We start from the raw sequence: 25,407 nt of genomic DNA on the forward strand, positions 1-25,407 counted from the left end.
CGGCTCCGGGACTGGCTTGGCGGCGGCGGGAAAAAGGGGAGGAATTCCTCCCCTTCTTCCCGCCGCTGCCAAGCCAAAGCGGGCCTCCCTCCGCGCCCGCTGCCGCTTCGGCTTCCTCGGGTTCCCCGAGGAAGCGCCGTCCCATGCCGGAGGTGTGCGGCAAGGCTGCCGGGGGGGGGGAGCGCTTCTCTCCCCCGCCGCCTCACCGCGCACCTCCAGCATGAGACTGGGCTTCGGAGCGGCGGTTGGCGGAGCGGCAGTTGGCTGTTCCCTGTGTCCCGAGAGCACGGGTCCAATCCCTGTGTCCCTGGTTGTCCCTCCGTCCAATCCCTGTGTCTCTGGGGGACATGCGCAGTACCCCAGGGACACACGGGACATCTGGACGCAGGGACAACATGGACATTATTGTATAGGATAATATCTCTGGTTTGCATGGTAATAGCCTGTCATGGCTCTTTTGTTCCTGCCTCCTATCTCCTCCGTCTTCTGCTGAATCTGCACTATAATCAGTTTTTCTTTTCATCCTTATCTTAGAGTATTATTATTATATGGAAAGTCACATTGGCCTGGCTTTATCTGAGAGAAAATTGATAGTGTGAGGAATTAGGCAAGGAGTTAAAAAGGCTAATGTATGCTTCATCTCTCTCTCTCCTCCTCTCTCTTTTGGCTTAACGACTCTCCGCCCATGTTGATGGTAATGACATTCTCCACCACCTTGGCCTTCTTCATTTCTCGGGGAAGCAATAATCATCTCCAAGGAGGTTAATTCCTTCCAAGAGCCCTCAGGTTTTATGCCTGCCACACACATAACCACTGGAGTCGCCAGCAAAGATCAGTTTCATTGCTGGTGACTCCAGTGTTATGAAAGAGGAAGGCTTCTTCAGCTCAGATCAAAATCAGAGCCAGAGAAGAAATATTCCTGAGTTATCTTACCTATTTTCCTTCTGCTCTGCTGCTGGGCTCCATCACCAAGAGCCCTGCCTTTCTACTCACTTAAAACACAGCCTGCATTTTAAAGAACTCACTCCTTTAGTGTGGCAGCACCTACACTTCTGAACTCCCTGCCTATTGATATTACTGTACTCTTTCTGGAGCCTGCTAAAAACATTCTTATTGGACAAGCCCACCCAGATGTTTAGAAAGTTGATGCGAGTTTAATCGGTTTTCAGACTATTTTTTTTAGACTAAAACTAGTTTTTAGTCTAGTTCTAAATTATTGCTGTTAAATTTTCTTATTGGTCATTTTAATGTTTGTTTGTTTTTTGGAAACAGCTTTGAAGTTTTTTGGTTTTTTTAAACAATCAAGCGGTGCATAAATTTTAGGAAATAAAACAAAACAAATACATCCTTTCATGGAAATCAGAAGTTGTCCCAAGGTTAGCTCTCCACCAAAGGCCCAAAACTCTGAAGTGGGGAATCTCTCCCCACCCCCTGCCCCTGGTCACATTCCCTTAAGGAAAGTGGAACGGCATCTTGGTGGTGGGTGAGGCTAAAGCCAGATAGGAAGGGCCAAAGCATGCATTCATATCACAGACACACATTCACACATGCATCTTCCACCCTACATTAGCTGCCCATCATACCTGCCAAGTCCTGGACGGAAAGATCTGGGATCGGCAGCGCGCGGAAACCGGAAGTTACGTGAACGCAACTTCCGGTGGCGCTTTGCCCTTCTATGGGCACCAGAAAATGGCGGCGCCAGCGCCGGAAGTTGCTTCCACGCATGACCGGAAACACGTAAAAGCGACTTCCAGCGCCAGCGCCGCCATTTTCTGGTGCCCATAGAAGGGCAAAGCGGCACCAGAAAATGGCCGCCGGCAGAAGCCGATTTAAGGGAGAATATCGGGATTAAAAACTAAACGGGAGACCGCCGGGAAACGGTAGGAAAAAAGGGGTTTTCCCGGCGGAAACGGGATACTTGGCAGCTATGCTGCCCATGCAGGAAGAAATCACTCTCTTCCTCTATGGCCATCCTCTTCTATGGTCTCCCTCTTTCCAAGAGCGTGGCATGGAAATTCATTCAGTCAGTTGCTACAGATCTCCATCTCTATAGGTGGCTGTAGCAGAACTCATCCACACACCCACTGTGCTACTGCCCATCAATCAACTGAGCCGTGTGTGTGTGTGTAGGAAGATATTGCAAAGAGAGGAGGTTAAAATTTCCCTGGCTTGGGATCAATTCCCCCACACCTCCTGCACTACTCATCTAATTGGAGGCAAGTAGCGCAGCAGTGTGGGGAAGTGGGCTAGGATAGGCAGGAGAGAGGATGGGGTCTGGAGGAAAAGGGCCATAGGGAGCTGCATAATACTGAGTCAGCGCATTGGTTCATCTAGCTCAACACTGTCGACACAACTTGCAACGGTTCTCCAGGATTTCAAACAGGGAGTCTCTCCCAGCCCTACCTGGAGATGCGAAGGACTGAACCTGAGACCATCTGTGTGCAAAAGCAGATAATCTACTACTGAGCTACAGCCTCTCAAGAAAGAAGCCAAGGATGGGAAGCTCTTGTGGGTCACATCTGGGTCATACTCTGAAATTTTCTTCACCCCTGCTTTATATCAAGATCAGCACAGGAGCAGCAGAACCCATTGCACTAGCCATCAGCATCTTGGGGAGTGCGGTTCTTCCCATGACACTGTAAGAATTTGAGAATCCCTTCTCTCTCCTTCAGATAGATAAATCCCCACTATCAGAGGGAGGGGGGGAGCATTTCCATTGCTGGGTTTGTACAGCTTTTATATGGAGAAAGGGGAAATCCAAGAAGGAAGGGAAGATTATGGGGTGGGGAAAAATCTGTGGCAGATGCATCTCCCTTCAATTATTCAGGATTCCCACAGCTATTTATTTTCTCGGTTGTGAAATGGTGTTTGCCTTCCTGACTCTGGGGGATTGGTGATTTAATTTTGCATTTGTGGAAGTTAAGGCTGGTGGTGCTGTAAAAAAGAACTCTGGAAACCACGGTGCGAGGAGAGGGCGGAAATAGCGAAGCAAGATGCTGTATGGAGGTTTAAACTGAGGACGCTTTAGTTAACACAAGGGTGAAAACATGTGTGGGACTGAATCTGCTTCAAATACTTAATAAAAATACTGAATCTGCTTCAAATATTTAATAGGCTAGGGCGTCAGCAATCTTTTCCAGTAGGGGGCCGGTCCACTGTCCCTCAGACCTTGTGGGGGGGCCGGACTATATTTTGAAGGAAAAAAAATGAACGAATTCCTATGCCCCACAAATAACCCAGAGATGCATTTTAAATAAAAGCACACATTCTACTCATGTAAAAACACCAGGCAGGCCCCATAAATAACCCAGAGATGCATTTTAAATAAAAGCACACATTCTACTCATGTAAAAACATGCTGATTCCCACACCGTCCGTGGGCCAGATTTAGAAGGTGATTGGGCTGGATCTGGCCCCAGGGCCTTAGTTTGCCTACCCATGGGCCAGGCTAGGGCAAGCCTACACGGCATGGGGAGGAAGGAGTTAATATCCCACTCCTTCTCCCAGGCCACACCTGCATGGCTCAGACCCCAATATCTTTCTAAGTGCCGTCTTAATATAAACGTATCCAGACCCTTCAGTCTTTGGCTGTGTACATCCCATGGACATGAAGCACATTTAAAGCACATTCTCATCCAAGAATCCTGGGAGCCAATGTGGTGTAGTGGTTAAGAGTGGTAGACTCGTAATCTGGTGAACCTGGTTCGATTCCCCGCTACTCCACATGCAGCTGCTGGGTGGCCTTGGGCTAGTCACACTTCTTTGAAGTCTCTCAGCCCCACTTACCTCACAGAGTGTTTGTTGTGGGAGAGGAAGGAAAAGGAGAATGTTAGCCGCTTTGAGACTCCTTCGGGTAGTGATAAAGCGGGATATCAAATCCAAACTCTTCTTCTTCTTCTTCTTTTGAATAGTGTTGGAAACTGCAGCTTGGTGGTGGAAAAAATGGCAGTTCCCAGAATCCTTTGGGAAGAAAATGTGCTTTAAATATATGGTGTGTACACAGCCTTCATCTGAGACACTCTCTGAGGTGCTCCCTCAGACTGAAGCACGTTGGTTATAAGAGGTTGGTTACCCTACATTTCAAAGTACCGGTAGATGGCTTAAATATTTCAGCTTTTATCCCCCACACTAGAACAGACTTCTCTAATCTCAAACCATTTCAGGTAGTATGGATAAGTAATTTATTTCCTGGGGGTGGGGAGAGGAAAGGTCAAGCCCTCACCATATTTCAATGCTGGAAAAGAATTGTTCTCCAGCAAGGAAAAACAAATCAACAAACCCAGCAAGTAGAGGTTGTGTGTCCCAAATCAATTCTCTGATTCATGTGAGGGAGGGAATGTTTGTTTGAATGCAGTCTTGGTCCATCAATAAAGAAACTTACTATGAATTTTCACTTGACATGCAGTGGGAATTAATAGCTTCCCCCTGTTTACATACATATATATTCCCATGTTCAAGCATTATCTGCTAAGCATGTTCCCAACTGCAGTTGGGTTTTCCACATCTAACACCTTCAGAATCAGTTGCTGGGGGTTGAGGGTCCTTGCCCTGCTCTTGTAGTCTTTTGGTTCCATGCCAGGCCTTGGTTTTGAGAGGGTGCAACAGAAGAAGAAGAAAAGAGTGGAAGAAATATTGCCAGCAGGATGTGGTGGAAATGTGATGGAATTCTGGATTGGGATGAAATGGTAAGTGGAGTTAAAATGAGTGACAAGTTTGTTCAAAAGGACAGGTAGGGAATTAAGAGAGAGATTTGGAGAGCGAGGCGGCTTGAGTGTGACATCAGAGTGTGTGGGTTTAGAGAAAATTCTGGAAATGTGAATAACTGTTCACAGGGGCTGATAAGGTACGTTAGGTCAAGAGAATAAAACTCTTTGTTATTATTCGATGAATGCCACATGTTCCAATTGTTGTTTTCCATTGATAAACATATTGTTATGCACACTCTGATTTCTAAGCAGTGAGCAACCGGGGGGGGGGGGCAGTGCTAAACATGGGTTTAGTTTCCTCGAAATGAAGGTTTCTGGAGACTGTGGTGTCCCTTGAGAGAGCTCTTGGGGAGACAAATGGCCTCAGTTTGGCTTTTAAACAACTGGCACCAAGTCTGACAGGAGCCCCACTTGCACCTCAAGGGGCATCTGAGTCCTCTGACAGGGAAACATCAGTGACATCTAGACAATGGACCTCTGCCTCACTGTACACGGTTGTTGCTGAATACGCTTGCTGTAAAAGACCCATCTGGAGGTAGTCCTGGTAAGGTGTTTCGAGCAGGTAACTGTTTCCCCAAATGCAGAGAAGTGTGAAAAGTTAAAAAAAAGAGAAAAACACCCACTTGCACCCACTTAAATGTACAGTTATACCTCGGTTTAAGTACGCTTCGGTTTGAGTACTTTCAGTTTAAGTACTCCGCGGAGCCGTCTGGAACGGATTAATCCACTTTCCATTACTTTCAATGGGAAAGTTCGCTTCAGGTTAAGTACGCTTCAGGTTAAGTATGGACTTCCAGAACCAATTACACTCATATTTCGGGTTAAGTACGCTTCAGGTTGAGTACTCCGCGGACCCGTCTGGAACAGATTAATCCACTTTCCATTACTTTCAATGGGAAAGTTCACTTCAGGTTAAGTACGTTTCAGGTTAAGTACAGACTTTCGGAAGCAATTGTGTACTTCAACCGAGGTACCACTGTACAGTATTAGCCAGAGAAGTGTGAATCAGCTGCTTCTTTTAAACATGCAGATTGGATTAAATCCTCACATTTCTCTAGATGCAGCAAATTTGAACATGGGAGATAATCTCGGAAATCTTATGGCATGTTCAGCTACAATGGATGTCCCTGTTTCCCCCTTGTATGCAACAGGAGCACTGCTGATAGCACAAGCTTGTAATCAGGTATGTCCCGAAGGTTTGAATTTTTCTTTCACGTCAGAGCAGGTAATGCCTCCCATGTTGCTACTAAGCCTGGCTTTGGCGAGATAAGTCTCAATCTCTGCAGAGCTGTTAACAGCACCCAGAACATGCCTACAGGGCAAAAGGTCCATCTGGCCAAGATAGACAACTACTGATACTTAAAAGGTACCTTCAAGCTGGAATAGCGATGCGCAAACCTTCCCCGACTGATTGCCTGGCTCGTGGGTGAAGAGAAATTCTTCTGGCTTGAGCTGTTTTATCATTCACGCAGAAACTGAGTTTGATGGATAGAGTCTTTGGGCAAAGCAACTACAAGCATCGATTGCTGTTGAGAACATGGCCTGGTGTCGGTTCATCATTAAGATGCTCCAGGCTCCATTCGCATTCTGCAGGTAGTCTCCCATTTGTTTTATGCTTAAATAAGGCATTAGTTTCTTGTCATCTGGTGAAGATGTTGAACTGGTTTAAAAAGAAAAAGACAACTGGGTACATTCTGGATTAGCTTCACAATTGAAAGACCAGACTTTCTCCTGCACCACTTATTTAAGAAATACATTCATAACTTGGTTAATGTGGCATCAAATTAATACATTCAACAGCATATTGTATGGCAAGGTACTCGAAGCTTAACCCAATTTGAAAAATTCTGTCTTAATACAAATGGCCGGGAGAAAGGTTTGGTTTCTACCTTATATCCGGTGTTATTTAAACTGGACATGGGAATCAAAAGATGCCATGAAAGCAGTGTGAAAATTTTACTGGAATTGCTCTATTATGGATGAAGGTTGGGCAGCTATGTGGAAAAAAATTCCTTATAAAACAATTTTAGCAAGCTTAAAAGAAAATTATGTGAAAACAATGCAAAAATGGCATTCAATGCCTACAAAAATAGCTTAAAGGGATAAATTCTACTCTTCTGCTTGCAGGAGGGGAATGGTTCCTTCGCACATATGTGGTGGGACTGTCCAAAGTTTGCCCTCTTCTGGGATGAGATATTTGTAGGAATAACAAAAATACTGGGAAAACCTGTTAAAAAACCCCCCAACCCTCCTGAAATATCATTGTTGGGTATATTCAGTGGAGACAACCATGGATTATATTATATAAACATTTAATTGGTTGGTTATTAATGGCATAGGGTAAAGGTAAAGGTACCCCTGACCATTAGGTCCAGTCGTGGACAACTCTAGGGTTGCAACACTCATCTCTTTCTATAGGCCGAGGGAGCCGGCGTTTGCCTGCAGACAACTTCCAGGTCATGTGGCCAGCATGACTAAGCCGCTTCTGGCGAACCAGAGCAGCGCACGGAAACGCTGTTTACCTCCCCGCCGGAGTGGTACCTATTTATCTACTTGCACTTTGATGTGCTTTCGAACTGCTAGGCTGGCAGGAGGGCAGCAAGAATATTGAAAGCTTGAAAAAACAAAGGGTTTAAATGTACAAAAAATGTATAATGTAATTTGAGACATAGCACTTACTGAATAGCTAATGCAAAAACTACAGGGCAAAACCCCTGAGAGTCTTTTATGGCAAGCCATTCATCTAGCACACGAAGGAAGACTCTGCAGGACAAATTGTACTTGCCGCATTCCCTGATATATGGTTGTGTTAGCATTCTTCTTCACATTGATATTAGCAGTCTCTCCACTTCAGTGCTTGCTCAAACTTTATTGTTGCTTACATCTGAAGTACCGTATGCCTTTGGGTTGGGGAAATCGAGAGTGGAGGGATGCTCAGTTTGTAATTCCCCCCTTTTTTCAATAACAATTGGAAAGAAAAAGAAGGAAAAAGCTGGGTACATTTGAGAGTGCCTTCACAATGGGAGGTCCGGACTTTCTCCTGCACTATTGACACCTCTTACTTTTCCCCTTTTCTTAAAAAATGAAACAAACTGCTGGTTATTTTTTGAGAACTGTATCAGATGAACATGTGGAGGTCTGGCCTGGGTCTGAAGGGAGTCCCTGGCCAGATGCCAGGAGTACCCTCCTGAGGTGCAATATTACCCGAGGACCATGGCTGGGATGTAAGAAGCCACCATTCTCTATTCTGTCCTGTACACTGTTTCCATTCTTCTGCAGTTCATCTACCACCCAAGAGAGGTAGAGCAGCCTAGAGGACCTGCAGATCACCACCACTGTTAAGGACTGGCACCCTACTAGAACAGGTGTGGGGAACCTTTAGCTGCCCAGATTTTGCTGAACCAGAACTCCCATCAACCTCAGCAATAATGGAAAACGGCCAAGGATGGATAGGAGTTGTAGTTCTTCTAGAGGGAAAAAAGTTCTCCACACCTTGACTAAAGTATATACACATATAGGAATTCTAAGTGAATTCTCTCCTAAGAAATAACAGGTTCTTTTTCTTTCAGTTTGAATGTATCTTCTGATAACCTTACTAAGCAGCTATCTGAACACATTGATTGTATGTGAACACTCATCCGGAGGAATGCCACAGAAACTTGTATTAAAGAAAGGGAAAAGAGAGCGATATCTTTCTGTGAATTGTAATTCTAAGTCTGTTTCCCTTTGGAGGATAAGAAAACAAATTTGCCCTATTGTAAGGCATGCTCTAAGCCTTGCAACGAAGAGCCAAGAGTTTTATGAATCGCTTATGTAATGAATAGGAACAAAGAAGATCCTGGAGATTAAGTGGAAAGAAAGCGGCATTGCAATGGACAGAGAAGGTAGCAGAGAGTATTGTGATATGGGAAATTAATGGGCTCGGGGCTGCAGAGAATAAAACATTTTATTAGCAAATGAAGATGGGAGCGATAATGGGGTTGGGAATGTCATGTTGAGTTAAGGTATCTGGATGAAGTGATGGTGCAATTTGTATTTTCCGTAGAGAGAGAAGTACAAAGGGAAGTCAATATGGATGGTGCTTCACTGAAAGGATGCCTGCAAACATTTTGGGGATGAAACTGCTTTTGAGGAGCAATGGGGGATAATCATGTAACCTCCCTCCCATGATAAGGCACAAGTTGAACCTGGATTACCGAGTTTGTGAGGTTCCAAGCAAGGATATAAGCAGGCTTTTGTTTGCCATTCCAGCCTGTATTCCTCACACGCAGCACTGTTTCTTTTCCACGGCAGTTCATCTTCTGACAAAAACTCTTGAGTTATCTGTCTTACTGACTGCTGTGGTGAAATTACACAACTTGTGTAATTAATCACCCTTTATTCATTTATCATATATTTGTTACATTTGCATCCCAGCTGAATACGGGTTTTATTGCTTGGATTGATTCCAATTCCAGACATGGCAGGAATAAACAGCAGCAACTTCCTCTCCCATTTCCTATCGGAATTATCCCACATCCCTAGCAGCAAGCAACAAAAAGGGCTCCCCCCTCCACAATGTAAATGCCGCACACTGTTGCCGCTTTTTATTTTTCATTTTATTTCAGATGAAACATTGAAAAAAACAAAATGACCAAAACATTCCAAAGACTGCATTGAGGAGAATTTTTTTTTGCATAGGTGCATTGTATGCCCTTAATACACATTTTGGAAAGAATATATCTATAAATGCCAAATATATAGGATGGACAATGTAGGATGTTTGTACAGTACAACAGTTGTAAAAATGCATATGTAAAATTTAATAATAATAATAATAATAATAATAATAATAATACACTTATTCTGAAATAGGACACGCTTCTGAAATAAAAAAGGGTGTTGGAACATCCAAATTTAAGACACACCATCAAAGCTGTGGTTCCCAAGTCGGTCTAGCTGAAGGAATACACTTAGCAAGTAAACAACAATTTTTGGTACTAATTTAGTTGAGCCCAGCAACTTTGGCACATAAAACATGGGGAAATATCACCTTCAGAGACTCATTAGCGCTTTTTGACTTAGGCTAATGATGACTTTGGTATGTCTCACACCTTAACAGAAGCACCACCCTGATAAGTTGCATCAGACACAAGTTCATTAGGGACTATTTTGGATTGTCATATGTAATAACAGTGACTCCTAATCTCTGAATGCTGGTCCCTTTGTAGCCACTATGGCAACAGAAGACAGAGGCACCAGCAATCTTGCAAAAGTAAAGGGTTTACTCTGAGTAGGACCAACATTTGCTAGAATCCAGTAGATCTTTGGTAACCTGAGCTTTTTTTAACAACAACAACAACAACACAAAATCTTGTGGGGAATTATTTACTTCGTGCCTCACTGAGGACTGATCATGCTCAGCGGACCTGAAATGCTTTCTGATGGTTGTGAGGAAAAATGAAAAGCCAGGGAAGAAAGGCAGTGAGTGGGATCCTGAAGAGGGAACACTCTATGCAAAGTAGGTCGTACATTAGGATTTTTATCCCACACTTCAACCAAAAGACTCTCAGAGTGGTCTACAGGATTACAGGAATAAAGGCACAACATAAAAGGAAAATGGATTGGGAGGGAGGAAAAACACTAATTCTTAGTTACAAAGTACCTGCGCCTATTATATGCCTTTGTGTGTTTTCTCCAGCATGAGAATGGGGCCTTTTTAGTGGTGGCTCCCTGCTTTTGGGAATGCTCTCCCTAGGGAAGCTCACCTGGTGGCATCATTACCTATCTTTAGGCACCATGCAAACACATTCCTTTTTAATCAAGCCTTTTGGTTGTAGGGGTGATATTTTTGAATGTAATTTTCCTAAATAAAGAGATTTATACGATCTGAAGAGAAACCAGAGTTTCTCCGGTTGCAATGGCAAAAAATGAACAACAACAACAACAACAACAACAACAATGTCCATTAATTTCAGGACTTCTACTGAACGCAGCAGAAACCGGACACGTTTGTCAGTGGCTTCCTGTAGCCTGTTCTGCTGCTGTAAGAATGGACGAGTCTTATATTTCCCACAGTGTGGTGCCAATTATCGTTGCATTCTCTTTTGTCACAATGACAAATTCTTGAGCTGACCTATTTTTTTTAATGAATCAACACACAACCTGCCTCCATTGAGGATGGAAATGCTGTTGCCTAAATAGATGGTTCTACTGATTTATCAAATCTTGCACGCAGTCCAGGCTGCAGTTTCTAGAATGAGTCTTCATGGTTTCAAGGATGAATTATTACTATTACTATTACTATTATTATTATTATTCTGGTTGGTCACCTTGTTTGTCTAGGAACATGGGCAGCTGTTTTCTGTAGAGTCATCCCATTGAGCCATCTAGCTCAGAACTGTTATTGTTGATTGGCAGCTGCTCTCCAGGGTTTCAGGTGGGAAATATTTTCCAACCCATGTGAGTGACGGAGGCTGGTTCATTAAATCAATCAGGGATCTGCCCCACTAACCTCAGCCAACTGCCTTATTAACTTACAACCAGGCCATGAGATGACACTACCTACAGCAGTTTCCTCCTGCTCCTTAGGGCCAGTGTTACCCTTGCAGAACTCAGCAGGAAGAAAGTTAACTCCACCTGGCATTGGCTCTGGTTCCACCTATTGCCTTGTCTGTGAGTAAAGGACCAGACCTACAAACCCCAGTATTCCCACTAGGAAAAGATTACTGTTGGGCAGAAAGCAGGGAACCAAGACTGAAGTATTGTGTGGCCAGATCAAGGGAAGTAATAGAACTACTCTGTTCTGCCTTGGTCAGTCCTCACCTGGAGTACTGGGTCCAGTTCTGAGCACCACAGTTTAAGAAGGATAGTGACAAGCTGGAATGGGTGTGGAGGAGGGTGACCGAGTTGATCAAGGTTCTGGAAACCAAGCCTTATGAGGAACAGTTGAGGGAGTTGGGTATGTTTAACCTGGAGAAGAGAAGAGAAGAGAAGAGTGAGAGGTGATATGATAGCCACCATCAAAATTCTGAATGACTGTCACAAAGAAGAAGGAACAAACTTGTTTTCCACTGCTCCAGAGGGTAGGACCTGAACATGAACCTGGAGCAGACTTCTTCAGAAGATAGTGGATGCCCCTTCACTGGAGGTTTCTCAACAGAGTTTGGACAGCCACCTGCCAGGAATCCTTGGGACAGAATAGATGACACTCGTGGTTCCTTCCAGCTCTACAATTCTATGGCCCTTGATAAGAACCCTTCAGATAAGAACCTTCCAAAATGGTGAGAACACATTGATTTGGTGAATCAGAAGCAAATAAACTTAGAGTGGAGACCTAAGGCACAGAGGCAGTCCTGGAAGAAGAGGACAATTGACTTTATCAAAAGAGTTAGGGGAATTTAAACTGGACAAGGTGAAGTTGAGGCCTTCAGATTCTGCAATGAAGAGGTTGCTGATAATTTTAAAAGAGGGAATCTCAGGGGCAGTCAAGAAAGAACCAGAGAAGAGAGAAAACCAAGAGCAAACTGAAACCTAGCTATAAACGATCCACTGGCATGTGTTAGGTTGGGGGGGCTGGGAGTCTTTGCAGTGCCTAAGGAGATTTGTCAGGCGATGGAGAGGTAGTCCTTCTAAATTAATTAGCTGGCCTGGGAGATTGTCAAGCCAAACGTGCCTCTCTCATCCTGTTTTGACATGTCTCATTATCACTGTTGGTGTGCTGCCGCAGCCAGAACTTCAAACCCTGAAATCTAGAAAGGCAGACGATGATTCAAAGGGAACATCAGAATGCAGCATGGACCTGAAATGGATATATGATTTAATTATTTTCAGGGAACGGAGCTATCGGTTGTCATTTTCTCCTCCCTTCCATGATGAAATCTGTGTCAAAGCAAGACAGAACTGGACGGATCGGTTGCGATGGGAGAAAGAAAGCAGGATAGTGATTATCATTAATTCTTTGGCTCTTCTCTCTCTCTCTCTCTCTCTCTCTCTCTCTCTCTCTCTCTCTCTCTCTCTCGATATATAGATGCTGACTTGCTTGAAGCTTAGATATCAGCATTGTGTAAATGGCACAGAGTAAATGGCTACATCAATTTTTGAGAAGCCAGTACACGGCTAGGTCCAGTCAGGGCTGCAACTGGAGCTGTGAACGGCTACACTTCAACCAACTGTCCTATAGCAAGGAACACATTATGCAAGCAAATAAGACATCAGAACTTGCACGACCTGGACTGCAGCCACCTACCACCAATTGCCTTGTGGGAAGGAGAAGACAGTAAGGGAGCCAAGACTCAACTGTCTTCTCCTTAACATGGCCATCTACCACCAAATGTCTTGTGGGAAGGGGGATTCTGTGAGAAGGAGGCCAGTAGGCAGGCATGCAGGCAAAGGTAATAGCAGGTGGCTGGACTGATCTTATTTTTGTTTTAATGGTGTGGTTAGGGATAGGTTCAATGCAGGTTCAAAATGTCATGAGGCACTTTGAGGACTTTCAGTTGCAAAGTGGGAGATAAATTGGCCAGAGTGGTAAATAAATACCAGAAGCAGTGCAATTAAACCTCCTTTGGGGAAACAGTGTAACAGCGTTGGTCCAAGAAGTTAATTTTGCTGTCTCAAATGCAGCCCAAATGTTTGTCCCTCGCCTTGCTAAGGACAACACTAAATAATAATAATAATACTAATAACAAAAAAATGCTATATTGTTCAGGCAGACATTTGCAGCTTTATATCTATTCTAAACTCATCCACCCTTCAGTGCACAGTAGGCTTAATTCAACATTGTAGGACTAAATATGACTTCCTTGTCTGGGCAAAATGGTAGGTGTCTGTAGAGAAGACAGGGGACAAGAGGAGTTGGTCGTCTTTAAGATTGCCAAGAGATAAAATTCCAAAAAAGAACAAAGAGTCAATTCAGGCAGTTGCAGGCGATGTTAACAGTGAATGGGTGCAGTAGTTTTGCTGAGTTTCCTAAGTATGGAAAACGGACAACCTTGCACTTCCAGTTCTTTCTCGAGCCTTTCTCCCCTTCTCCTCCAGCTGCCAGTTCCTCCACTTAGAAGGTGCCTGCACATTTTGCCCCATGACTTTCTTTCTAGGAGGGCTAGAAACTTACTTTTTCCTTTTCTTTATGAATATAACAATGGAAGCTTAGAGTCTGGAGCACTTGCTCAGGGGCACCAGCAAAAGCCGCCATGGATGCCATGATGTCTGCAGACACCCCTTGGAGACCCCTGGAATCAGTTGTGCTGTGTGCTTGCTTGCCGTGGGCCAACAACAGTTTCTCCAAATGTGCCACAGGCCCCCAAAGGTTGGCGACCCCTGAAGTAAGGACTCTTCTTGTCCTTGGGCCATTCATTTACCAAATGTTGCCCTTTCTGGCTAGACACTAGAAGACAAAATGATAAATGGTGGAAGATGTTCTCATAGCATTAATCCCACTCTAGGCATGCTGATGAGTTGTCAACTGTCTGGACAAATTATAGGCCTCAGCTATGCCGATTAAAAGCTTTCAGTGCCGTGTCTCTTGTTTGTACTTTGCTGTCATTGAGAAGCAATCAGCTATTTATTGTGGCTGGGTGTTGAATAGAGTCATTTTGTCTTTGCAAGTGCAAGGTAGGGCGTCAATGAATCTAACGTGAAAATGCCACCTTGGATTCTATTAAGGTGGATTCGAGGACTGTATGTCATGATGAACATTTGTGGGGGACGGTTACATTTGGCCTTGCCAACGATTGTACTGTGGGCCTGCCTTCTACTGAATCAGACCTACTTCGATTGGCAATGGTTTCCAGGGTACTAGGCAGAGGTCTATCCCACCAGCTGTGACCTGATCTGTAGGGAATGTACTGGTGAAGCAGCATCAATTCTCCACTCACCAGCTGATGAGTGAAAGGTTCAATCCATTGCTAGTGCGTTCTCCAGAGGGAATGTGCTGGCAAAGCAGAACCTGGTAGGATTGAACCCTGCCACCCTGCCTGTCAGCTGATGCCATCTAGGAATGCCAGCTGATTGACAGGTAGGTGTGGTTTGGAGAAAATGGCCCCATGGGCCAAGCTGGACCCACTGGCGGGCAAGATGGTGCAAGCTTGTTTTCTCTTGCTCTGGAGGGTAGGACTCAAACCAATGGCTTCAAGTTACAAGAAAGGAGATTCCAACTAAGAGCTGTTTGACAGTGGAATAGACTCCCTTGGGAGCTTATAGATATGCCTTCGTTGGAGGTTTTAAGCAGAGGTTGGATGGCCACATGTCTTGAATGCTTTAGTTGAGAATCCTGCATTGCAGGGGGTTGGACCAGATGGCCCTTTGGGTCCCTTCCAACGCTACGATTCTATGAAGATCAGCCTATGGTTTGGCAGTTCTTTAGCTCTGGCATGGATGATACTGAAAAGGATAAACCCATTGTTTGCCTTAGGAACATATAAACATAAAAGAATCTGTTTTCCTTTGCAACTACTGCAGCAAGAATATTATATGTCCAAAAATGGCGGGAAGAGGCAATACCCACAAAAGAGGAGTGGCAATTGAAAATGATGGAATATGCTGAATTAGCAAGTTTAACCAGTAAAATCAGAGAGCAAGCCTTCAAGGAGGATTGGAATACGTTTGTATTTAAAAAGCTATTGTAAACATGCTAAAACACTAGCAGTTTTGAAGTAAGTCCAGCAAGTCAACGTTATACAGTGGTACCTCGGTTTACAAACACAATTGGTTCCGGAAGTCTGTACTTAACCTGAAGCGAACTTTCCCATTGAAAGTAATGGAAAGTGGATTAATCTGTTCCAGATGGGTCCACGTAGTACTCAACCTGAAGCGTACTTAACCCGAAGTATGAGTGTAATTGGTTCCAGAAGTCCGTACTTAACCTGAAGTGAACTTTCCCATTGAAAGTAATGGAAAGTGGATTAATCCGTTCCAGACGGGTCCATGGAGTACTTAAACTGAAAATACTCAAACTGAGGCGTACGTAAACCGAGGTATGACTGTACTTAGAATAAGGTCAAGGAAAGAAGGTATAGATTAACTACAATATGCAGCAGCAATAGATAAACAGAGGGAATCGTGGAAGTGAGAAGGGGAAGTCAAAAACTATGGGAATGTAAATTGGAAAATGTTGGATTAATTGTAAATTTGAAAATCTATCATTTATCTATCTATATCTGTCTGTCTGTCTGTCTGTCTGTCTGTCTGTCTGTCTATCTGTCTGTCTATCTATTCAGGGTCTTCCCTGGAAATGCCTGGGATCAAACCGAGGCCCTTCCGTATGTAAAGCAGATGCTCTAACGCTTGAACCTTGTCCCCTCCCCTAGTAAACAGCACCTTCCATCCAGCTGATGTTTATGTGACCAAAGAGCATATAGGAGATAGTGAGCGGAACAGGATGGATTTGGCAGGAGCAGACGAATTCCCTTTAGCTGTTATGTTCTTAAACACTATTACGGCGGAGTCCATAAACCCGACTACTCAATTCCGCTTGATCGCATGCCCTAACAGTTTTCCTTCGAGTGCTTAATGCTCTAACCTCCAAAGGCCAGAAGTGCCACTGAATGCCGCGTGAAGCAATAATTTCCGTTCCTTAGCTCCAGATGTTACCTGACAAAGGTTCATTTTTAACCCCCCCCTCACCCAATGCATTTTGCATTGTGGAGTAACCTTCCCCACCCTCAAATGGCTTTTATCCTCCACCCCCCTTTTCTTTTGGAAATTCCTGCATTCACAACTGGCTGAAACAAGGCAGGGTGGAAACATCTTTTGTATATGAGTGGAGAAACTGGAAACTAGGTTATCAAAGCTTGCTGTAAACCCTGTTGTAAGAATTTTAAAGCAGGAGCCCACAATAGCACCTTTCAGATGAATACACTCAGTGTGGCGTTGCAAACAAACAAATCTGTCTTCATAAAAGGAGCCCAGCATGCAAAGGGCTCAGGCTGAGTGAGGGGGAATTGTTCTTTTGAGAACAAGGCAGGCTCTGCTCGCCTCCAGCTTCTGAAGCACTCTGAAAAGCAGAGTCCCCATTTGCTCTTTCTTCCTGGGAGAAGAGCAATTGATATTTGAGGGGTTTTCTCCCTGCGGCGCCAGTCACACATCTACTCTCTGGGTGCCAGCGATTTGTCTGGGTCAGAGCTAGGTTTGCCTACTGCAATGCGTTCCACATGGGGCTGCCTTTGAAGATGCGTGGAGCACTCCAACCAGTGCTGGCCAGTTGCAGGTTGGGGCAAGGCAATCAACACACTGCAGATCGATCCCGGATAAGCTGCCTTGGCTCCAGGGTGCTCCTGAGACCCATCCAAAGGGTGGAATTTTAAACCTTTAAATGGTTTGGGATGATGTCATCTGCAGAACCACATTGGCTGCTCTTATCTACAATTGCGCAAAATGGTTTAGTTCCTGTGGGTTAACTTATGCGAAACCAGCCTAGCCAGGCTAGCTCTGAGACATTAAGGGCCACTGGTAATGCAAAAGAACTGTCCACCGCTCCTCTGAAGGGTGGAGAATTGGCAGGTTGCCAAGATGACTCTGTGTGTGTGATATCACATGAAAATTTGTCCCTTTTGAAATCTGAAGGGGTTCTGGGAACAGGAAGGAGGAAGTAGGCTCCATGCGGCACTGACTGGAAAAGGCTGCAGCGATGGAAGGGCAAAGAAGGTACTTTTTACCACATGTGGTGGGAATGTATGAAAGGAAAAGACTTCTGGGAAATGATTTATAATGAGATTTTAAAAATTTGTAAAAAAACAAAACGCAGAAGCCCTGGTTTAGTAGGTACAGAGATTCCTTGGTATAGTAGGTACAGAGATTCACAAGCATGATAAAAAAATTGTTTTTATACGCGACAACTGCAGCAATAACACTATTAGCCCAGCGATGGAAGCAGGAAGAACTACCAACAAAAGAAGAGTGGCAGATGTAACTGATGGACTATGCCGAGTTGGCAAAATTAACTGGGAAAATTCGGAACCAGCAAGACCAGACTTTCCTGAAAGACTGGAAGAAATTTATGATATATTTGAAAGACAATTGTAATCAATTGACATCACTCGTAGGGTTGCAAGAGGTTTTGTAAGGAGAACCATATGAATTATTGCAAAAGAGGACTAAGGAGGAGTTTATTTAGGATATGGATTTTATAGCAATAACTATTAAAATAAAATGCAAAATCGGAAAGGAAGTTAGAAAACCATTAGTCGAGGTTGACGGAAGTCTCAGGCCGTGATAGCCGAGGGTTTGTTATGTTGTATAGGATGGGATGTTATGTTTGGGAAAATAGGTCCAAAACCAATAAAAATTATATTAAAAAAAGAGAGGAAGAGGCTGCAGCGAGAGCCTGGGAGCCATGACTAACAAATCAATGGTATGATGTTCTGCACCCCCTCAATTGAAGACTCCAGGTGTAAATATATATGTAAATATATTTCTGAAAGACACTTGTCTCCTCTGTGCCTTTCCCAATGGCACAACACAATGGAAACACAAGGTTTCCCAATGGAAACACAAGGTGGGCACCTGGAACCCCCTGGAATCTTACTACCACTTGGCAGAGATTGATGCAAACTTCATAACAATAATTTGCAGTTCAAAGTGAATATTGAAACTATCCCCCTGCAGCTGCTGTTTACAGAAGCATTCAAAGAATGATGAAAAATCGGGTCCTCCCTTAAAGAGACTGGCAACCAAACCCTGTGTTGTGGGTGGGTATAATTGGATAGCCACAGCACCCAATTGGTAGGTCCCTTGATGCAGGGTTTAATCAGGCCAATGGGACGCAGGCTAAATGGATCAAGGGACCTATATATGCCGATGCACGTGACCCAGAGCTTCCTCTTTTGGTACCTGCATCGGAACACCCGCCCACCTCTTCCTCTTTTTAGGGCTTGTGCACTTGACCTTGCTATGCCGCCGTGTGTCGTCTGCCATTGGGACAGGGGCACGGCAGGAATTTCCCCCACTTGGCTGATTGGCTGTTGCCCTTTGGGTTTCACCTGCCGCGTAGCAAATCGTCACAACTTGTAAGGTTGTGGATAGGCTCTGGTTCAGGTGATAGGGATAGGGATAGGGGAACAATCTCGCCATCCCTATGTGAAGGGTATTCTGTTGAAGGAATCCAGGGACTCAATGGTTTGGTCAACCCTGTGAGGGGGTTGTGCCCCTGCCTGAGTCCAGGGGGACATCTGGGTGGTGGACATAGCCTGTTCCTGGCTTTCTGCCTATCTGGGTGTTCACCCTAGGCTGACCTATGCTGGGTCAGCACTACCTGCAAGGGTGCAGGGAGCTAGTCGAATCAGAGCCTATGCAACCACTAACTCACTGTAATCAATAAAGTTGTGGCCTAAATTCTGCCAAAAACCAAGCCAAAATTTGAGTCTTGTCTGAATTTATTTAAGGGGGAGGTTAAAGGTCTGAACGCGCAACTTACTAAATAACACAGATGGGGGAGAGAAACCTGCACACACCCTACATTTTACTTCATTCAAATCCCTCTTCCCTTCATGTTGCCATGTTGTGGCTGATTATTTTTTGGGTTGTAATTATATTATGGAGATTAAGAGTGGGGGGGAGGAGGGCAGAGAAAGAGAGTCAAATGTGATTTTAGAGCACATTAATAGAAGCAGAATTTCCTGATGAATCAATAATAGGTAAAAGGACCTCTGACCGCTAGGTCCAATCGCAGACGACTTTGGCGTTGCGGTGCTCATCTTGCTTTACTGGCCGAGGGAGCCGGTGTACAGCTTCTGGGTCATGTGGCCAGCATGACTAAGCCAGTTCTGGTGAACCAGAGCAGCGCACGGAAATGCTGTTTACCTTCCCGCCAGAGCGGTACCTATTCATCTACTTGCACTTTGATGTGCTTTTGAACTGCTAGGTGGGCGGTAGCAGGGACTGGCAATGGGAGCTCACCCCATTACGGGGATTTGAACCGCCGACCTTCTGATCGGCAAGCCCTAGGCTCTGTGGTTTAGACCCCAGCACCACCTGCGTCCCACAATGAATCAATAGTTCTACCTTATTCTCTGTTAACCAGGCCTAATCCAGAAGACTGTGTCCTGCTCTGGAGGCTGCAATTTAACAACAATGTAAGTGAACTGGAACAGGTTTAGAAAAGGGGAACGAAGATGGGCAGGGCTGCAGAAATCAAATCCTACGACGGTTATGGACTAGTAGAGGGGAACTCTTTTAAGTCAAAGGTTCATGCTTCTTTTGGGGCAATCCATCCAAGGGCTACATGTAAGATCCTGCATGAGAGGCAGGGAAGAGGAGAGCTCCCAAGGTGAGAGATGGGAAGGTCCTCCATTTGCTGTGTGAGACAAGGATTAAGATCTACCTTTGAGAGGGGCTTCTGTCTTTCCTTTCTCTTTCTCGTTTCTTTTTTTAAGTTGATTTCTTTCTTTGGATCTAGATTAATCTGTTTTTTATGTTATTCACTATGCCTGTTGAAAAATCTCAATGAAAATAAATTTGAAAAAGCAGGAGTGGCAAAGGATCAGATGGGTATTTCACTTAAGCAACTTGACAGTCGGAGGTGGAGGCTGAGATAGATGGAGGGAAATCAAAAAAATGACTGGCTGTTTCTTGCCAACGGAGAGAGGGTGATCCATCAAAAATTGGTCCTATCTCCTCTGGATACAAATGGGAACTGGGCAAAAGATTTGACTTGTGCTGGGCTGAAACCTGTTTCCAATTTGTTCTAAAGTTTCTTTCCTCATGAAGGGAAGGCATCTGTTTTTTTCTGTCTCATAAAATCATAGAATCATAGAATCATAGAATCATAGAGTTGGAAGAGACCACAAGGGCCATCCAGTCCAACCCCCTGCCAAGCAGGAAACACCATCAAAGCATTCCTGACAGATGGCTGTCAAGCCTCTGCTTAAAGACCTCCAAAGAAGGAGACTCCACCACACTCCTTGGCAGCAAATTCCACTGCCGAACAGCTCTTACTGTCAGGAAGTTCTTCCTAATGTTCTTCCTAATGTTTAGGTGGAATTTTCTTTCTTGTAGTTTGAATCCGTTGCTCCGTGTCCGCTTCTCTGGAGCAGCAGAAAACAACCTTTCTCCCTCCTCTATATGACATCCTTTTATATATTTGAACATGACAGTCTCATTCACAGGGCACTTTAAAATAACAGGGGTGGGCAACCTCTGGTCCTCAGGTCCATGAGGCCATGAGCCCTGCTATAAAGTCATGTGTTGGGCAGGCAAAGAGGCAGCTGGGCCTAAGGGGTTTTGCAGGAACCAACAATCAGATGACCAGTAGCAAATCAACTTTAAAAAAAAAAGCAAATGCCAAGCCCGATGTGCAGTGCTTTGCAAGCACAGGCAATCAGCTGATCATCTGTGCCCCACCCACCTGCCAAATGGGGCCTGTGTGAGGGTGGAGGCAGAGATGAACCTTGAAAATAAGCTGCCCTGTGTGAAGCCAACATTTGACTCCCTCTCTCCAGCCCTCGTGACATGGCCTAAGCCCAGTAAACAAGGCGACGGACTTGGGGAAGGAGGTGTGAGATTCTGGCAGGGTTCTAGAACCTTCACACCTCCTTCCCAAAGCCAGGTAAGTTCTTGCCTAGCTTTGGGAAGAAGGATGGAGGACTCTAGGACCCTGTCAGAGCCCTCATGCCTCGTTCTTGAAGCCAGACAAGCTCTTACCAGGCTTTGAGAAGGTGCCCTCCTCGGCTGCGCTCCCACTGCTGCAGCACCGCTTCTACTGCCCTAAATCTGGTGGAGGACAGAAGGATCCACCCCACTAGACAGGCCCAATGTCCCATCCTTCCGATGAGATTTTCACCACCATTGTCTCTCCCTTTTAATAACTTCCGCATGCAATTTATTTTCTCATTGAGGGAAGCGGAGAATAATAATGAAAAACACGGAGCAAATTTTCAAAACAGCACCAAACTGTAATGTGGGTCTGCAGAGGCATTTTTGAAGTTGAACCTGACAAAGGTGATGACACTTAAGGCACACAGAAGGAATGGTTCCATCAGTCCACGGACACTGGCTAAATCAATTCAGCACCATGGACAGCTGCCTGTTCAAGCTTGTTCATCGGATAATACATAAATATATTGAATGCTGGAGATGAAACGATGCTGCCTTGTTGAAGTCACCTGCAATTGAACTCATCCATCAGTCCTTTCTGATGTAAATCTGAAGACCTGCTAATAAAAGTGTCAAGTGAGAGACAGGAGAGAACTAGGAGAAAAGAGCTTTGCAGATCAATGGAATTGCATAAAGTCCATTGCTTTCCACACTGATGAGGAGTTATTCATCTGCTTATATATAGCTCTTTTTAACATGCTGTATGGATTTGCCATTGACATTGCCTTTGTCTGCTGTGTCTGTGAGAGAGGTGAATGTTATTCTTCCTCTAGAGAAGAGGACCTGAAGCTAAGAGAGGGGTGAATTTGGGGCACCACTGAGTTTTCAATGCAGGTCTTGTTTGTCTAAGACCATCACTCCCACAGGACCAAATGGAGAGCAAGGATCCTGGTACATAGGATATCTCTGCCATTAAATGACCTTAACAGATTGGAGAACTGGACCCAAACTAACAAAATAAATGTCCAAAGCGACAAATGTAAGGTTCTGCACTTAGGCAGAAAGAACCAGCTGCACAAATATAAGATGGGGGACACCTGGATTACTAGTAGTACATGTGAAAAGGATCTTAGGGTCTTAGTGGGCCACAAGCTTAACATGAGTCAACAGTGTAGTGCAGCAGCCAAAATGGCTAATGCTATTCTAGGCTGCATCAACAGAAGTATAGTGTCCAGATCAAGGGAAGTAATAGTACCACTCTATTCTGCCTTAGTCAGATCACACCTGGAGTACTGGGTCCAGTTCCTGAAGCCACAATTTAAGAAGGATATTGACAAGCTGGAATGTGTGCAGAGGAAGGCAGCCAAGATGATCAAGGGTCTGGAAACCAAGCCTTATGAGGAACAGTTGAGGGAGCTGGGTATGTTTAGCCTGGAAAAGAGGAGACTGAGAGGAGATATGATAGCCATCTTCAAATATCGAAAGGAGGATGGAGCAAGCTTGTTTTATCCTGCTCTGGATGGTAGGATTTGATCTTCAAGTTACAAGAAAGGAGCTTCTGATGAAACATCAGGAATAACTTTCTGATAGTAAGAGGTATTTGACAGTGGAATGAACTCCCATGGGAGGTTGTGGATTCTCCTTCATGGCAAGTCTTTAAGCAGAGGCTGGATGGTCACCTGTCTTGGATGCTTTAGTTGAGATTCCCGCATTGTAGAGGCTTGGACCAGATCACCCTTGGAGACTCCCTTCCAACTTTACGATTCTCTGATTCTAGGAATAGTGTGGGACTGCCCCATGAAGATACTAAAAAATGGATGTACGGAAAACACTTATCTAGGGCTCCCAGCTAAAGATATCCAAAATAAGGAATGCATTATGAGACAACCCATTTAATACCCCAAAATAGAACTCTACTGAATCAATTTGTGAACACATCTACAGAAATGAGGCTCCCTGAACAACAAGGAGGTGTTCCAATCCCTCCAGCCAGTTATTGTCCTGAAAGAGCTTGTTGTTAATATAATATGACTTGGGTGACTCATTTCACAGCCAGTTTTGAGGTTATTACTAATGAAAAGCAGCCTATGCCTTCGGTACTGGAAGGAGAAATGAGTTGCTTTCCCTATCTTTCATCTTGTTTCTCTACTAGGATGCTACTCTGCTTTATTTTTATTTATTTATTCCACATATATCTTGACTTTTCTTCTCAGAACTCAAAGCAGCCCTGTATCAGGAAATTTTTAATGTTTGACGTTTTATTATGCTTTTATATGTGTTGGAAGCCTTCCAGAATGGCTGGGGCAACCCGGCCAGAAGTGCGAGGCATCGTCATCAACAAAAACAACATCGCTCGCTCTTCCCATTCTATCCTCACAACACCAGGAAGTAAATTAGTGCTGAGAGATCGTGACTAATTGGGAAATGATTTATTATGAATTGAAAAAAAAATGTTTACAATTACTCCCCCCCCCAAAAAAACCCCCAGAGTTCTTTTTGTTGGAGATAACCCAGACTGAAATTCCCAGGTGTCAGAAAATGTTATTTATGTATGCAACAACTGCAGCCCGAGTTTTGTTAGCCCAAAAATGGAAAGTGAGCAAGGTCCCAACTAAAGAAGATTGGCAAATTAAGTTGACATAATATGGACAACTTGCAGATTGAACATCTAGAACAGGGGTCAGCAAACTTTTCCAGCAGGGGGCCGGTCCACTGTCCCTCAGACCTTGTTGGGGGCCGGACTATGTTTTGAAAAAAAAAGAACAAATTCCTATACCGCACAAATAACCCAGAGATGCATTTCAAATAAAAGGAGACATTCTACTCATGTAAAAACATGCTGATTCCCGGACCATCCGCGGGCCAGATTTAGAAGGTGATTGGGCCGCATCCGGCCCCCGGGCCTTAGTTTGGGGACCCCTGATCTAGAATAAGAGAACAAGAAGAACATACATTTAAAGAAGATTGGAAAACACTTGCTGAATATATGGAAAATAATTGTATACAGCTGAAAACACTGACAGCATTAAGATAAATTCAACAACGATATTGGTCTATGATTTTTTTTTTACTTTTAAAGATAAATTCAACAGAGTAAATAATTTTTGATGGATGTAAAAGTGAAAAATTGATTTGAATGGTTACAGGTAAATATGGAGGGGCGTGTGATATGTAAAATGAACTGCAGAAAGAGAAGAAAGGAAGTCACTGGTTATTTTAAGGTTTGTAAAATGTTTATTTGAAATAGTAAAACAGAAAATGTAATAAAAATATTATAATACAAAGGGGGGGGGGGGAAGAGATCACGACTAGTCCCAGGGCAACCAGAGAACATGGCTGAGTCCACATTAGTCTTACTCATCCTAGTCTGAATCCCTATTAAACCCATGCGTATATATGTGTGTAAGGAAGTGCAGTTGTGTGCAGATCTGGCCCTGATCATTATCAGAATGCACCCCCTGACAGCTTACTCTAGGTCAGGGCGGTCTAACAATTGAGACTTTTTCGGTGGCCCTCAGCAACATTTGATGCTCCAGTCCTTGCTCTGCCTTCCCAAAGTGAAGCATTAGGCACTGGGAAGGAGTCATGAGAGGTCCTAGATTCCTTCATTCTCCTTCCTGAAGCCTTGTTAGCAATTTCCCAGCTTTGGGAGGAAGGTTGGGGGCTCTAGGACCCCGCCAGAGCCTTGTGCCTCCTTCCCAATGCCTGGTACTTCACTTAGCCAGTTTTGGGAAGGCAGCACAAGGGCTCTCTCTCTGTGCGTGCATCAAATTTTGGACTTGCTCCTCCCTTGTGCAACAAGGCAGTGTGCAGCCTGCGGGTTCCATGTTGAAGAACTCTTGCAGCCCACTTGGTATGAAAACGTGGACAGAAAAAGCTTCTACCCTGCTGCTGTAACTGCTACTCTACACTGGCAGTCCCATCTCATAACAATCCACCTGAGCGAGATCATAGCATGGGGCATTTCATCCGTGCATCAAGGCCCATTCCAGGCAGCTGGCCACCCAAAGAGATGGAAGCAATTCAGCTAATAGCCCATTCATGAACTTTCGTGATCACAATCAATGGCGAGGCTTCCCCAAGAGAGAAGGCTGCCTCCCTGCTCTGTGTGATGGAACAACAATATGCCCACGATATGCTTGCAAGAGATCTGCTAAGCCATGCCTGCTGAAGCATTCAGCTGTTCAACAAC

This window comes from Zootoca vivipara, chromosome 14, assembly GCF_963506605.1.
Source record: "Zootoca vivipara chromosome 14, rZooViv1.1, whole genome shotgun sequence".
Taxonomy (NCBI): Eukaryota; Metazoa; Chordata; class Lepidosauria; order Squamata; family Lacertidae; genus Zootoca; species Zootoca vivipara.